The sequence below is a fragment of the Podarcis raffonei genome, chromosome 4 (assembly GCF_027172205.1).
Source record: "Podarcis raffonei isolate rPodRaf1 chromosome 4, rPodRaf1.pri, whole genome shotgun sequence".
Taxonomy (NCBI): domain Eukaryota; kingdom Metazoa; phylum Chordata; class Lepidosauria; order Squamata; family Lacertidae; genus Podarcis; species Podarcis raffonei.
Genome location: NC_070605.1, coordinates 33099593 through 33112686, shown reverse-complemented (window position 1 = coordinate 33112686; position 13094 = coordinate 33099593). Strand labels below are relative to the sequence as shown.

The window sequence follows — 13094 nt, the reverse complement described above, 5'->3', positions numbered from 1 at the left end:
CCTGCATTTTGTTTTAGCTGAGAGAGGGATTGCTAATTTTTAAATGAGTGTTCTAATGACTAGTATAATGCCGCTCTGCCAATATTTCAACTATTTGATGTGGAAGAACCTTTCTGCAGGGGGTATTGGCCTCTCAGTGAATTTGCCCAATTTGCTCTCAGTCCTATCAGGCTGTCAGTGGCTACTAGCCATAAGGGCTGTGTTCTGCCTCCATGACCAGAAGCAGTAATGATTCGAAGTACCAGTTAATGAAAACCGCAGTGGTGGGGAGTGCTCTTGTGCTCAGGTCCTGCTAGCCAGTTTTCCACAAGCATCTTTGTTGTGACTGGCCAAAAAAGAAAAGAAAAAGAAAAAGTTTTGACTGCATTACTGCATGTGCTCAGGATACCCACAGCTATTAGTACAAGTGGTGGCTGACTTTGAAAGGTCCTGATATGAGTTCAGTGGTGTCATCCACAGAAGATGGTGAAGGAAAGCATGTGTCCATAAAATATCATTAAAATATAATTAATGCGAACAAAGGGCATGGGATGCATGTGTGCTTACAAAAACAACAAATATTGCCTGGAATGACATGAAGGACCAGAATCACACAGCAGGTAAATCCACCCCAGGTATGTTTTTCCTAAAGAGTTTTTTTTAAAAACACCATCAAACTTAGTTGATTAATGCAGATGAAGGATGGAATCGGCCTAAGGAAGAATGCAAGGAGAAGTGACACTGATGAGAAATAGATGGATTCGGCCAACCCTAATGGAAGGGTATTATTCCATAGGGGTAGGAGGTGATAAAAAGACTCTGTTAGAAGGCTTTATTAGAAATAAGGGGGGGGCAGTCTCTCATTTATTTCAAAACATGAGGAAAGCTCAAGACCGTTGGTCTGGATTACCAAAATCCATCAAATAGGTCACAGGGCACTTCAAGACTGTCACTATTTTGGGGCGGCAGACAATCACATACTGGCAAAATTCAGGTTCTCAACTGAAGTCATTTTGGAGCTCTTGTGCCTCTCCAAAAGACTGAACTCTTTGCAATAAGGAAAGTCACGGGAAAAAGTGTGGGACGACCATTTATTTTTCTGTAATATTGTCTAGCCTCCCCACAAAAAAATCAAGGTGATTGCTCATTAAATACCAAATGTCATCTAGCCTCCCTGCAAACAAATCAGGAAGAATGCTCAATAAACAGGTAATCTGGAAACACCAACAATTTCACCCAGGAAGAAACGAGAATGTTTTCAGAGTTTGCATGTGATACATGAATGAACATTCATGATATAAATTCATAATATTTTAAAGTCTTGATCAAATCAGGTATGGACAATTAATGTGTGCATGATTAAGCACTATAAATAATGTGCTGCCACATCATTCACTATACTACCCATGTGTAAGAAGTATGGAAGTTCAACAAATGGACCCCCAAAATTATAAGACAAACCAGAAAATGTGGGGAAGATTAACAGGGATCAGCAAACTTTTTTAGCAGGGGGCCAGTCCGCTGTCCCTCAGACCTTGTGGGGGGCTAGACTATAATGGGGGGGAATGAACAAATTCCTTTGCCCCACAAATAACCCAGAGATGCATTTTAAATAAAAGGACACATTCTACTCATGTAAAAACACTAGGCAGGTCCAACAAATAATCCAGAGATGCATTTTAAATAAAAGGGCACATTCTACTCATGTAAAAACACCTCTGTCCGTGGGCCGGATTTAGAAGGTGATTGGGCAAGATCTGGCCCCCGGGCCTTAGTTTGCCTACCCATGATTTATAGTATTCCCTTGTTTCAGATCAGCAGAGGTCAGAAAGTAGGTTTCCCGCTAGGTGAATTCAAAGCAGCATGGGGTGGGGGGGAGGCTATTTAAAAGGAATTGTGGCAGCCTTGTGCCACCCTCCCACATCAAGTGGTGCAAGCTATGTCACATAGTTTGGGTTGGATCCAGGCTAAGTTAATTTAACTTAGTTCCCATTGAAAACTAGGTCTTTTGACTTAGTTGTAACTAATTTTTCACATCAATTTCAGGGGGACCTACATTCAACTGACTGAGCCTGAATCCAAACCATTGGTGCTATAGTTGGGAGCAGATGACTTTTGGAGGCATGCGCTCTAAAGAAATTCACCAGGTAGAAGGTTCTGGTAAAAGCAAGTCAAGGTGGTGAAAAGGCCAGTTGACAGTACAGGTACTCTTCACTTGATGACAGAAGCATCAACAGGTGGGTTGCAAGAGTGAACAGGCCATTGCGGACCAAAACGCCACAAACAGGACTTTCATATCATTACAAACACAATACTTTTCAGTATAATTGGTTTACCCATTCATCTGGACATCATGAAACAATGAGTAGTCAAGTGAAATGCATGCATGTGTAAAATGCCCCTAAATGTGAAGAATGCACAGGAACCATATTAAGGAACCAACAGATTCCATACAGAGAAGACAGCAAGAAGGTGACTAGATTTACAGCCACTGTGCCCCTTTGGAATTAATGTTGGCAAGATATATTTTTGAGCTGCTACAGACCATTATTCCTTTGTGGAACAGAGTTTTTACCAGCAAGTGACAATTCCACATGCAGTTCCTTTGTCACTGGAAGACATTTCCTTGTTTGTTTTAGCTGAAGCAATGACTAGCCACACACAGGAATGTTGATTTATTCAGGCCCAATAGTGTGACATTTGCCACTTATTACGGCCTAGATATGATGCTAGATTAGTGATGGAACATGGGCAAGTGAATGCATACCTTTAATACCTTTCTTTCACTGTAGGCACCCACTCACTATGACGCTAAGCATCTTTTTATGCCCCTTCAAATGTAGCAGGAGCACTGCTGGAGTTGCTGAGTGAGCGAATCAAGTTCCAAAGAGCTTATAGCTTCCTAATGTTCCTAATGCCATATGGGAATGTATCTGCATATGGCCCGCCCAGTCACAAGGAGGCGGAGCTGCCGGAATCAGCAGAGATTAGGAAACAATCCCCCAGGAGCTAGAGATTCAGTGCTGCCATTTAAAAAGGGGAGGCTGAGAGGCAACTTAAAGGAAAGCTGCATAATACAGCCATCATTATCAAGAACAAGGGGAAAGGAGCGTGAGAGGAGCTGGAGCGTGATCTTGTGGGAGGAAAAAAAAAAGAAAGAAAAAGGAAGAGGGGAATTTGATGAATAAAATATTAGATCATCCATTTTTTATGCCAGAGCATGGAACGCTCTGGCCTGCTGTTTCCTTTTGGTTTAACATGTTAACTGGTGCGGTTCCCCTGTGAGATCCCCACTGCTTGGAATAATTGTGCCAGGCACTTCATTGCATGTGGGGAGTTTGTCGGCTAGGTAAAGTGAATGAAGAGAAGAGGGCACAGGAAAAATAACCCCCTCCCACATCCCTGAAAGGCAGAGTTGTCAGCAAGAGACCAAACAAAAGTTTGACAAAGCAGACAGAGAAGGTGACTCCAGAGTAAAGAGATTCAGAAGCAGCTGGGAAGGGACTATGGGGCAGTGAGAAGCTCCAGGGAGAGTAGGCTTCTTGATAATGAGGCTTTACACACATACAAACACATCTGGAACTTGGCCACAGACGAGCCACATCTCTCATATTTTCTACCTCTTCCTATTTGCTAAGGACAATTTCTGTTTTCTCAACTAAATCGCTGTGCTTAACTTGCCTCTATGTTGTTGTGGAGGGATGGCTTGTTCAAGTTGCTAGTAAGAATGATTAGAGTCAACTTTTGTCAAAGTTCAGATCCCTTCCTAGGAAAATAATAGCATAATGCTATAATTGTTAACAAAAAATGACTGGAACTCATTCCCAGATAAATATGCATAGGGTTATAGCTGAAGACTGTGTGGGAGAATGGATAAAATTTGGCTCAGTTTCCCATTGGGAATGAGACTTGGGTCTAAACATTCTAGCACTCGGAATAGGAAAATGGTGCTTTGCGCAAGATTTTTCCTGCCAGGGATACAAGTTCCAGTCCAATTCCATTTGGGGACTGGGAATGCCAAAGCTGAGATTTCCACCTTCCCTTACCCCAAAGTATATCTATATTTTATGGGGGTGTGGTGTGTGTGTGTGTGTGTGGAAAGGCCTGCAGGGCAGGTAGAGGCAGAAGCTCTCCAAGTATTTGCATGCAATGCTGGTAGCAGCTCAGCCCTTTTGGGATGGACAAAGGGGTGTGTTTTCATCATTTTTTGTTAGTAAAGGCATATGCATCAATGCAAAACACCTGCTGCAGATGCAGAGGTATATTTTAAATTGTTGTTCACATACAGAAGTAAAAGTATATATTTTAAGTATGCGATTTGGTCAAAGAACCATCAATCAATGTGTGTTTATATCAGTGGAGGACCGGTCTATTCCAGAATAATGAATATAGCATACAGTTCAGGTAGTGAAGAGCCTTCAAGATGGGCAGGGCTTGTAGAATAATCTATGGAATGTGAGCAGGGGTGATACAAAGATGCCTGTCTTTTTATCTATGGAATGTCGGAAGGCATGATATCCACAGTCCATGGGAAGAGCTGCATCAGACTGTGCACTTAACCACAGAGCTGCAAGCTGGTCCCCATTATCTATACCTACTGTTATTTATCTACTTCAGGCCTTTGCTGCAGCTCCTTGGAAACGATTTCACGCTTCCTCTTTTATTGTCAGTTGATTGGATACTTAAGTACCTGCTTCTCTTCATTTTAGATACCCACTATATCTCTGAGCTGGCTTTTATTTCGTCTTCCTCTCTCCCCTGCTCTGACATTCCTCCAGTGCCCATTATTGTGGTATCTAAGCCTAGACTGACACATGACATTCCACGTAAAATGTCTTCCCCTGTCTTCGTGTTCTGATAAGAAAGACAACTCTGTAAATCCTGAGTGACAGGTCAATGCAATATATATGTATTTGCAAATAGGAATATTTTAGTCTTACTCAAACAGAATGGCTGCCCATGGCTAAATGAAACCAGGGCAGGCAACATACAAACTTTCCCCTTCTCTTTTCTGCGTCTCCCATTGTCTGAATGGCGACGCTTGCTAATGATGCACCCCAGTTGTGACCTGCAACTTAATAATCTATTATATGCTGGATCAGAGACTGCCAATCATGCCACATGGCACACAGGTTTGCAGAAGAGCTCATTTCTTATTTAAGATGGTTAAGGACTACATTTTCATCAAGTGGTCTCTATTATGACAGATACAGCCAGATTTTTTATACACATTCAAAAGTTTACTGCAGCAAAACAGTGGCAAGGGAAGCAAAGTATGTCGCAGCATGGAAGACTTTGTTTAACCCTGTACAGCACTGCTAACTCCTCCCTGTTTGACAGTGATCCGCTAATCCCTACCCTTTCAAAGTGGCTTTCCACTCAATTACATCAGCAACCCATTTTGATTTTTTCTGTCAATCAGTCAATCCCTTTTTAACCCCATTTTACTATAAGCCAAAGGAAGCTTACAAAACATAAAATCATTGCAACACATACAGCACTAGCCATGAAATTATACAAGACCACATTAAAACCGCAAAGCCTTGCAGTATAGTGAGCTCAGACAGAGGTGGGTCTCACCCAGGGAGGAATTGTATAAGGGTGGAGAGTGGAATGAAATACAGTGACACTTTATTAACTCATTAGCACCACATGGATATATTATCAGCCACTTCAAAGTAACTGAGCCCATTGCTGTCCATCCAGACTGGCAAAGGATTACATCTCTTGAATCTCAGGCAGATATTTCCCCCCGAAACCTGTTCTGAAAAAACCTTAGCTGAACATTTTTGGTAATGGAGCTATAATCATTCCCTTTCTCCATAACTAGATCCAGCAAAGAATCAAATTCTGTTAATCAGAATTAAATTTATTTATTTAACTGGATGGATATCTTAAGTACAATCCTCTGCCTAAATCAAATGTGAAGGAAAGTTAACCTATAGGGCTAGGTGAGCTCACCAGATTAACCTATAAAAGGGTTTAGTTCTCCCTGAAAAAAAAAGCTGATAAACTACTTCTCAGAGCAATGGGGGGGGGGCTTGGGGAATAACTGGGCCTTCTTTCTGGCTACTCTTCAACCCCAAACACCTCCTGCATTGTCACCCTTCTAAGGATGAGTTTGCTGGCAGGAGCAGTGAGGAAAGAGCAGGAAAATGACTTCTCTTTCTCCTTTTTTCTCTGTCACCCTGATGCACTCCATAGCACATTAGGGCGTCCAGATAAGCAACTCTTGGGAGTTGTAGTCTTTCCAAGGGACACTGATGAGAAGAAAGAAAACTCTTCCTTCCTATTTTGGAGATGGGTTAGGGTGCTTGTCCAGCCTGGATATTGATGCAAGCTGGTATATGGCCCTTTCTCAGAATTTTTGTAGGTGAAAATCCCCGGGTGGGAGCTTTTCTTGAGGCTGGTAAATTCAGGCTCTTCAGAAGTCACCACAGTTAGCAGGTCCTGAAGCACAGACGCGATGTTCCTTTAAAATCAGAATGCCAGTGCCTGCGCTCATATCAGGAACCAACGCAGTGCCTAGTAGATAACCAACTTAATGATAATTATATGGTTGCCATTAATGACATTTTAATAAGCTCTTCATATGCAACTGATTTAGCAAAAGCAAACTTATGGGCAAGCTGTGAGGCACTCAAGCATGTGCATCAACAAATTGGATTCTCTCACAAAAAGGGGTCTCCAGAGGTCAGGGCAGGATTCCTGATAGTGGTGACTGTCTGAAGTTGTACCACACACTCCTCTTATTTTTGCAGTGAAAAGCAGGCAGCAATGCAGCGTCAACAAGTGATACCATGGTACCAGGAGATATCTGGCAGTTGTAAAAGGGACAATAGTGTGGGGGGAGGGGAGGAGGGTTTCAAATTAATATTAGGTGATTAATGCTTTGTGAAAGTAAAAATCTAATAGAAGGCATAAAGAGAACCTGAGAATGAATAGCTAATATTCACCAGGACCTAAGCAGGTTAGGCAAACAGGTTAGGAATGCAGCCAGGATCATCTACTGCATTGCTCCATGTCTGAAAATCTTTTTTTAATTAATATTTTTTGATATACAAGTAGAGAAAAAAAATTGTTTCTCCCCTCCTGCAACACTGACATCCTAGGAAGTTGTAGACACAGGGGCAGGGGTCAAGTAATAAAAGTCTGAAGAATTTGCAGATCAAGAAAGCAAGCAAATAAATTTAAGAACCTAGAAGAGGCTGCTGGATCAGGCTAATGGCCCACCCATATATTACAGCATCTTGTTCTTGCAGTGGCCAACCAGATGCCTATGAGAAACCCACAAGCAGGACCTGAACACAACATCACTTTCCGCACTTGTGACCAGCAACTGGCATTCAAAGGCATGCTATCTCCAGCAATGGAGGTGGAACCTAGCCATCATGGTTAGTAATCATTGAATTTGAAACCATCGCTGGTCTGTATGGCTCATGCCAAGTCCACAATAACAATTGACTCAAGATTTGAAAGGGATGGCTGCCCTAAACCACAGAGAAGCCAAAACTAAGACACTGCATTAAAAAAATATATCTGGATGAAATGGATATCCATTTGTATTAAACCATATAAACATCTAGATCATTTTGTTGCCATTAACAAGCTATTACTAAGACATTTGGAGAATATTTTTTCTATGCCACCCAGAGCTGAATAATTAGATTGTAAAATGCTTGAGGGGCAGGAACCTGTCCTTGCTTAAGAAACTCTACACAACACAGTAGAGATGGATGGTGCTAGAGAAATAATAAAACATTATACTTCTGTGCAGCTATTTTAAAACAGATTTTCTTGAAGATATATCTACCTGTTGCTACAATCAGCCTAACCATGGTCCTTAGCTGAAGAAAGCCTAGGATCCCGGCACTTTCAAGGGCCAAGAACACATTTTGACACCCATCCACATACCCCAGGGCCCTTTGTTGAATTTGGTCCTCTTCATGGGTGGGAGAAGCAGTTTTCTGCCTCAGTTATTATTGTTGTGCCAAATATTTATCCTGTATCCCCCCACCCCAATGTTCTTCATAAGTTTATGAGAAAATAAATTGCATTTGCACTCTGCAGCCTTCCTGGGTGCCTGCACTTCCTGTTGACTCAATGATGTCTTCCTCGACCGAGCTTTCTGGTAAGTGCAAAGGGCCTTCCATATACCTGGCTGCTGGTTGCTGTTGTTTTAAAGTTAAGTCTTTTTAATTGTTGTTTTATGGGAAATCCCTGCTTTTACTTTAAAAGAAAACTATTTGAACCAACGTCTTTTAAAGTAAAAGAAAGACTTTAATTAAAAACAAAGTAAGTGAGCACACTGATCTCAGGTGCTCGCTCCTCCTATCTTCCCACATTTCAATTAAAACCCAGGGGAAGACTTCATGAGGTAACTTCTCCCATGGGCCTTTTTTAGATCCGGAAGCACCAGCAACTCAGAAGGCATTGGAGAAATGTTTAATGCAGATAACAACATACACATACAAAATTAAAAAAAAATCCTTCCAGTAGCACCTTAGAGACCAACTAATTTTGTTATTGGTATGAGCTTTTGTATGCACACACACTTCTTCAGATACCACATGCACACGATAGCTCATACCAGTAACAAACTTAGTTGGTCTCTAAGGTGCTACTGGAAGGATTTTTTTTATTTTGTTTTGACTACGGCAGATCAACACGGCTACCTGCCTGTAACATACACATACAACACTCATAGCTACTTTACAGCAATAAATTAATATTGGTCCTGCACCCATCAGAAGTATAAAGAGAGAAACATGCAAAGTCTATTTCACTGGTAAAAAAATAGTTTTAGAAATTGGAGGACAGATTTTAACACAGCATTAGTCAGAAAATAATAAAACAATGTATAATCCAAAATACCTAAAGTATTAATCTAGTAATATTCAGAAGGACGAGTTGTACCCACCCACTAAAAATGAACATCACCATAGAAGATAACTGAATTACCAAAGGCCTGAGTAAACAAGGTAAATGTTCTTGCCAGGGTGCCTGGTGCCTAGGGACTGAGAAGGATATTCCCAGGTACGTCTCCCTGGGGAGAACATTCCACAGCCTGGGGAGAGGTAAAGCACTACTGAAAATACCCATTCTTGTGTGGCCTAAACATGAGCAACTACCATCTGTCTGTCCACTGGTCAATCAAAGGCTGCACTCACACAGAACTTCATTCCATTTCCCCAATATTTCCCTCTTTGAGCTTTCACACTGTAAAAGACACTTCTGAAAATCTAGTGGAAATTTAGCACTCATTCTGTGTTGTTTCGAGAAAAAAATCCATTTGCAACTGCTTTAACCCAGAAAATCGAGAAAGAAAAGTGATGAAATGTAGGGCAGTGTGCTGCATACACTTCTTTCCTGCCATTGTCATGGGCAAATTGTGGGGGCGGGCGGGCAGAAGCATGCATGTGTTGAAAGGTTGGGGGAGTGGAGACATTGGGTGCATTCAGATGTGGGGAATATTGCTCTAGTTTTCCTATCTATAATGCTAGCACTTCTGTTTTTCTAAAGTTCCTTTCACACTGCAGTACAGTACCTATTCAGTGCATGTTGCACTGAATTTCATTCACACCAGTGGGTGGGGTGTGGCATTGGACAACATCTCTAGTTCATTTCTTGAAGAAAAATGTTTCTATTGATAATATCAAAAAGATGCTAGTTCAGTGGTGCCCAAACTTTTTTCAAGGAGGGCCAGATTTGATGAAGTGAAGGGCTGTGAGGGCCAACCAAAGTTGTTGCGCTTTTTTTAGGATTGAAGTTGTTGAGCTTTTTTTTTTTTAGGGTTGAAATTGTTGAGGGTTTTTTGAGGATTTTACCCCATAAACTGCCGAAGGGGCTGCATTAGACCCCCCGAAACGGACTTTGGAATCAAAGGTGTGCTAAAGGTGGGAAAGGAGATTGCAGAGGAGCTGAAAGGATTATTTGCATCTGTCTTCAGAGCAGAAGACTCGCGAGTAACATAAAAGTAATAAGGTGAAACAGGAGAGATGCAAGCCGGAAAGGGCGACGGAAGGGCCTGGCTGGGCGGCAATTCACCTCGCAGGCGGTGCGCCATCCCTTTGGCCCAGGCGCGGCGGCGCGGCGGCGGCTGCTTGGTGACCTCCTCGCCCGTCTCCTCGTGAGGGAAACGCGGCATCGGCGTCGGGGCGCCTCCGGCGGAGCAAGGCTGCTGGCCTTCGCCTTCCCCTCCACCTTTCTCCTTTTCACCGCGCCGCCTGCGCCTCCACTGCCTCCCGCTCTCGGCGGGCCCTCCTGGGCGTCGGGCTCCAAGGGCGAAGGTGCCCCTCCTCGGCCCCACTCCACCATGCCCATCTGCAGCACGGGCCCCGCCGCCGCGCTCCCGCCAGCCGCCCTGGCCGCTTCACCCGCCTCTTCCTTGGGCTCGAAGCCCGGGTTGTCCTGGCTCCAGGCCTGCCTCGAGCAAGACGAGAGCGGCGGCGGCAGCGAGCAAGACGGAGGAGGAGGAGAAGGAGAAGAAGCGCTGCCGCCGCCGCTGCTGCCTGGCGGGTCCCACAGCCGCCCCAGTTCCAGATGCTCCAGGCCGCCGGGAGGGCAAAGTCCCGCCATAGCCCCCCGACCCTGGATGAAGACCGCCGCCTCAGAAATTTTCTCTCAGGCCGGCCGAGTAACGGCGCGGGAAGGGAGCGCCTTCGCTTTCCCCGCCGCCCGCCTTCCAGCCCCCCATCCCCGCCCACAGAGCGCCGCCTCGCAGGGGGAAGCGGGCAGGCCGGGCTGGTGGCTACACGGGCCACATGATGAGGTCTGGCGGGCCGGATTTGGCCCGCGGGCCTTGTGTTTGACACCCGTGTGCTAGTTCATTAATAACTAAAACCTTTTAGTTTTTAAGGTGCCACAAGGCTCTTTCTCAATTTTGCATAATACTTGTAAATGTTAATAAAGTTGTGGTCAAGTTATAACCCCAACTCGGGGTCTGCCTCTTTCTTGTGGACCACAAAGAAATAAAATAATCTCTCTCTCCCTCTCTCCTTTGTACGGCTGCTGCTGAATTGCTTTTCTTTTCTCTCTCCTATAAAAGAGCTTGGCCCATCCCCTAGTGAACATGCAGATGTTAATTTGGCTTTGTCCAGGACCATTATGCTGTCAGCTCTCAAAGAAAATAGGGCTTGTAAAAACTCTGTAGTCAGACAAAGGCATAGCAAAAACTTCAGGACGGTTTGTACTGCAGCCTGCTAATAACCTTTTCGGAACAATGGCAAACACAGAAATCTCCACAGCAGAACATGAGACTTTTCTGCCAACTTCCATCTCCACTTATTCACAACTCTTGTTCACCTCCAGTTCTTTACAGAATGTAACATAATTCCTCATACAGCTTCCTCCGCGTATAAGTGAAGGCAAATAGCATTTGCTCCAACATGACAGTCCTTGGGTTGGCTAAAGCACTATTAGTCTAAGAGGGGTATGTGTTTTAATCAATGAAAGGTGATCTCTTAAGTGAAAATTTATTTCTCAGAGATGACCATTTTCCTAGCTGGTTGGCTTTAGGTTAGTGGGTTTCCTTTGACATAGATCAGGGATGGGTAACCCTTTTTCTTTTGAGTTGATTTACAGCAGTAAATGGATTTACTACATGGGACTACAACTCCCATCATCCCTAGCTAACAGGACCAGTGGTCAGGGATGATGGGGACTGTAGTCCCAAAAATAGCTGGAGGGCCAAGTCTGGCCATCACTGATTAACAGCATTAAATTTATGAATCACTTCTCACGTCCAAAAATAATAATCGTAATGATAATTCCTAAAGCAATGTACAACAAAATGAAAATGCAGTAATAAAAATACATAATTAAAAACTATTCATCTAAGTCCTACTCAGAGCTGACCTTTTAAAACTAATAGACCAAACTTAGTCATGTTTATTAATTTCAACGCATCTACTCTGAGTTGTACCAGCATGGAATACCATCAGATAATCAGAGTAAAAACATTCAAACATTGGATAGTAGTGAACTAAGTTAACTCAAAGTAGGCCCATGGAATATAATGAACATTACTGTTAGGTCCATTGATTCAACACATCTACTCTGAGTAAAGCTTAATTAAATACCACCCATTGGTTGCTGCCAAAATCCCGGGTGTGTGTATGTCTTTGCCTGGTGTTGAAACCATTACAAACTTGGTGCCAGGCGGGCCTCCACTGGAAGGGAATTCTATTGATGAGGAAGGCTGCATCCCTTCAGGAGTAGCCTTCTGGGGGCCACATACTGTTTATGGGTGCAGCAAGGGCCAAAGTCTCATTTTTGTGTGTGATTCTCTTTCCCTCCCATCTCTCTCTCCTCTCTTGCCACCCACATGTTATTAAGTCAAGGGCCACATTACACCAAGGGCTGCAGTTTGTCCACCCCTAACAGTTCAACAAATGCATGGCCTGTAATCCATTAACATCTACTCCCCTATAGCTGGAAAATTGTTTCACAGTTTTCCTTTCTTATTTCCTAACTTCTAAAGGAATTTCTTGAGTGGCCAGCATGAAAATACATTCTTTGATGCATCCATGCTGGCAGAACATGGAATTACATGCTCATTGAAATGAACTTCCAAATCCATGTTTTATATGTTAGTTGCCATGTCTGTACAGGGGTGTTAGGGGAAGGATAGGACCTCCTTCTGGGGTAGTTTGTCTACCTTTGGTCCCCACCCTGCACTCAGCTCTCACCTGTGGCTCCTAGAAGCCATCAGCATGTGACAGTGACCAAACCCCGGGAAATGACTTTAGCTGGCCAGCTAAGCCAGATTAGGGTAGCCGATGGCTCTCAAACGCTCGGTGAGTTAGGGACTTCCCCTGCATGTGAAGACAGGTTCTGGCAGATTGAGCAAACAAGAACAATAGTGGGTCCAATGGCCAAGAAGATGGTTTCTTCATGTGTTATAGAAGGGACAGATGGGCTCATCAACTTGGGAAAGTAGCCCATCTAGGAAAAGGAAAACTCTGATCCTGAATCTTCACTGCTTTCCATGATATATTTGGGAGAAGAAAAGGCCAAGGAGTAAACCCTACACAAATCCAGAGTAGAGTCCCTAAGATGGCTGGATGGCACCTTGTATGCCTCTGTCCAGCAATTCCTGCAGCCGAGATGGTGCC

At 43.6% G+C, this 13094-nt stretch overlaps 1 protein-coding gene across 3 annotated transcripts in view; it reads right to left on the bottom strand.

The window, feature by feature from the left end:
• LSAMP (limbic system associated membrane protein) overlaps nucleotides 1-13094 on the bottom strand; it is a 446642-nt gene that overhangs the window by 90364 nt on the left and 343184 nt on the right. The gene's annotated exons all lie outside the window — the stretch shown is intronic.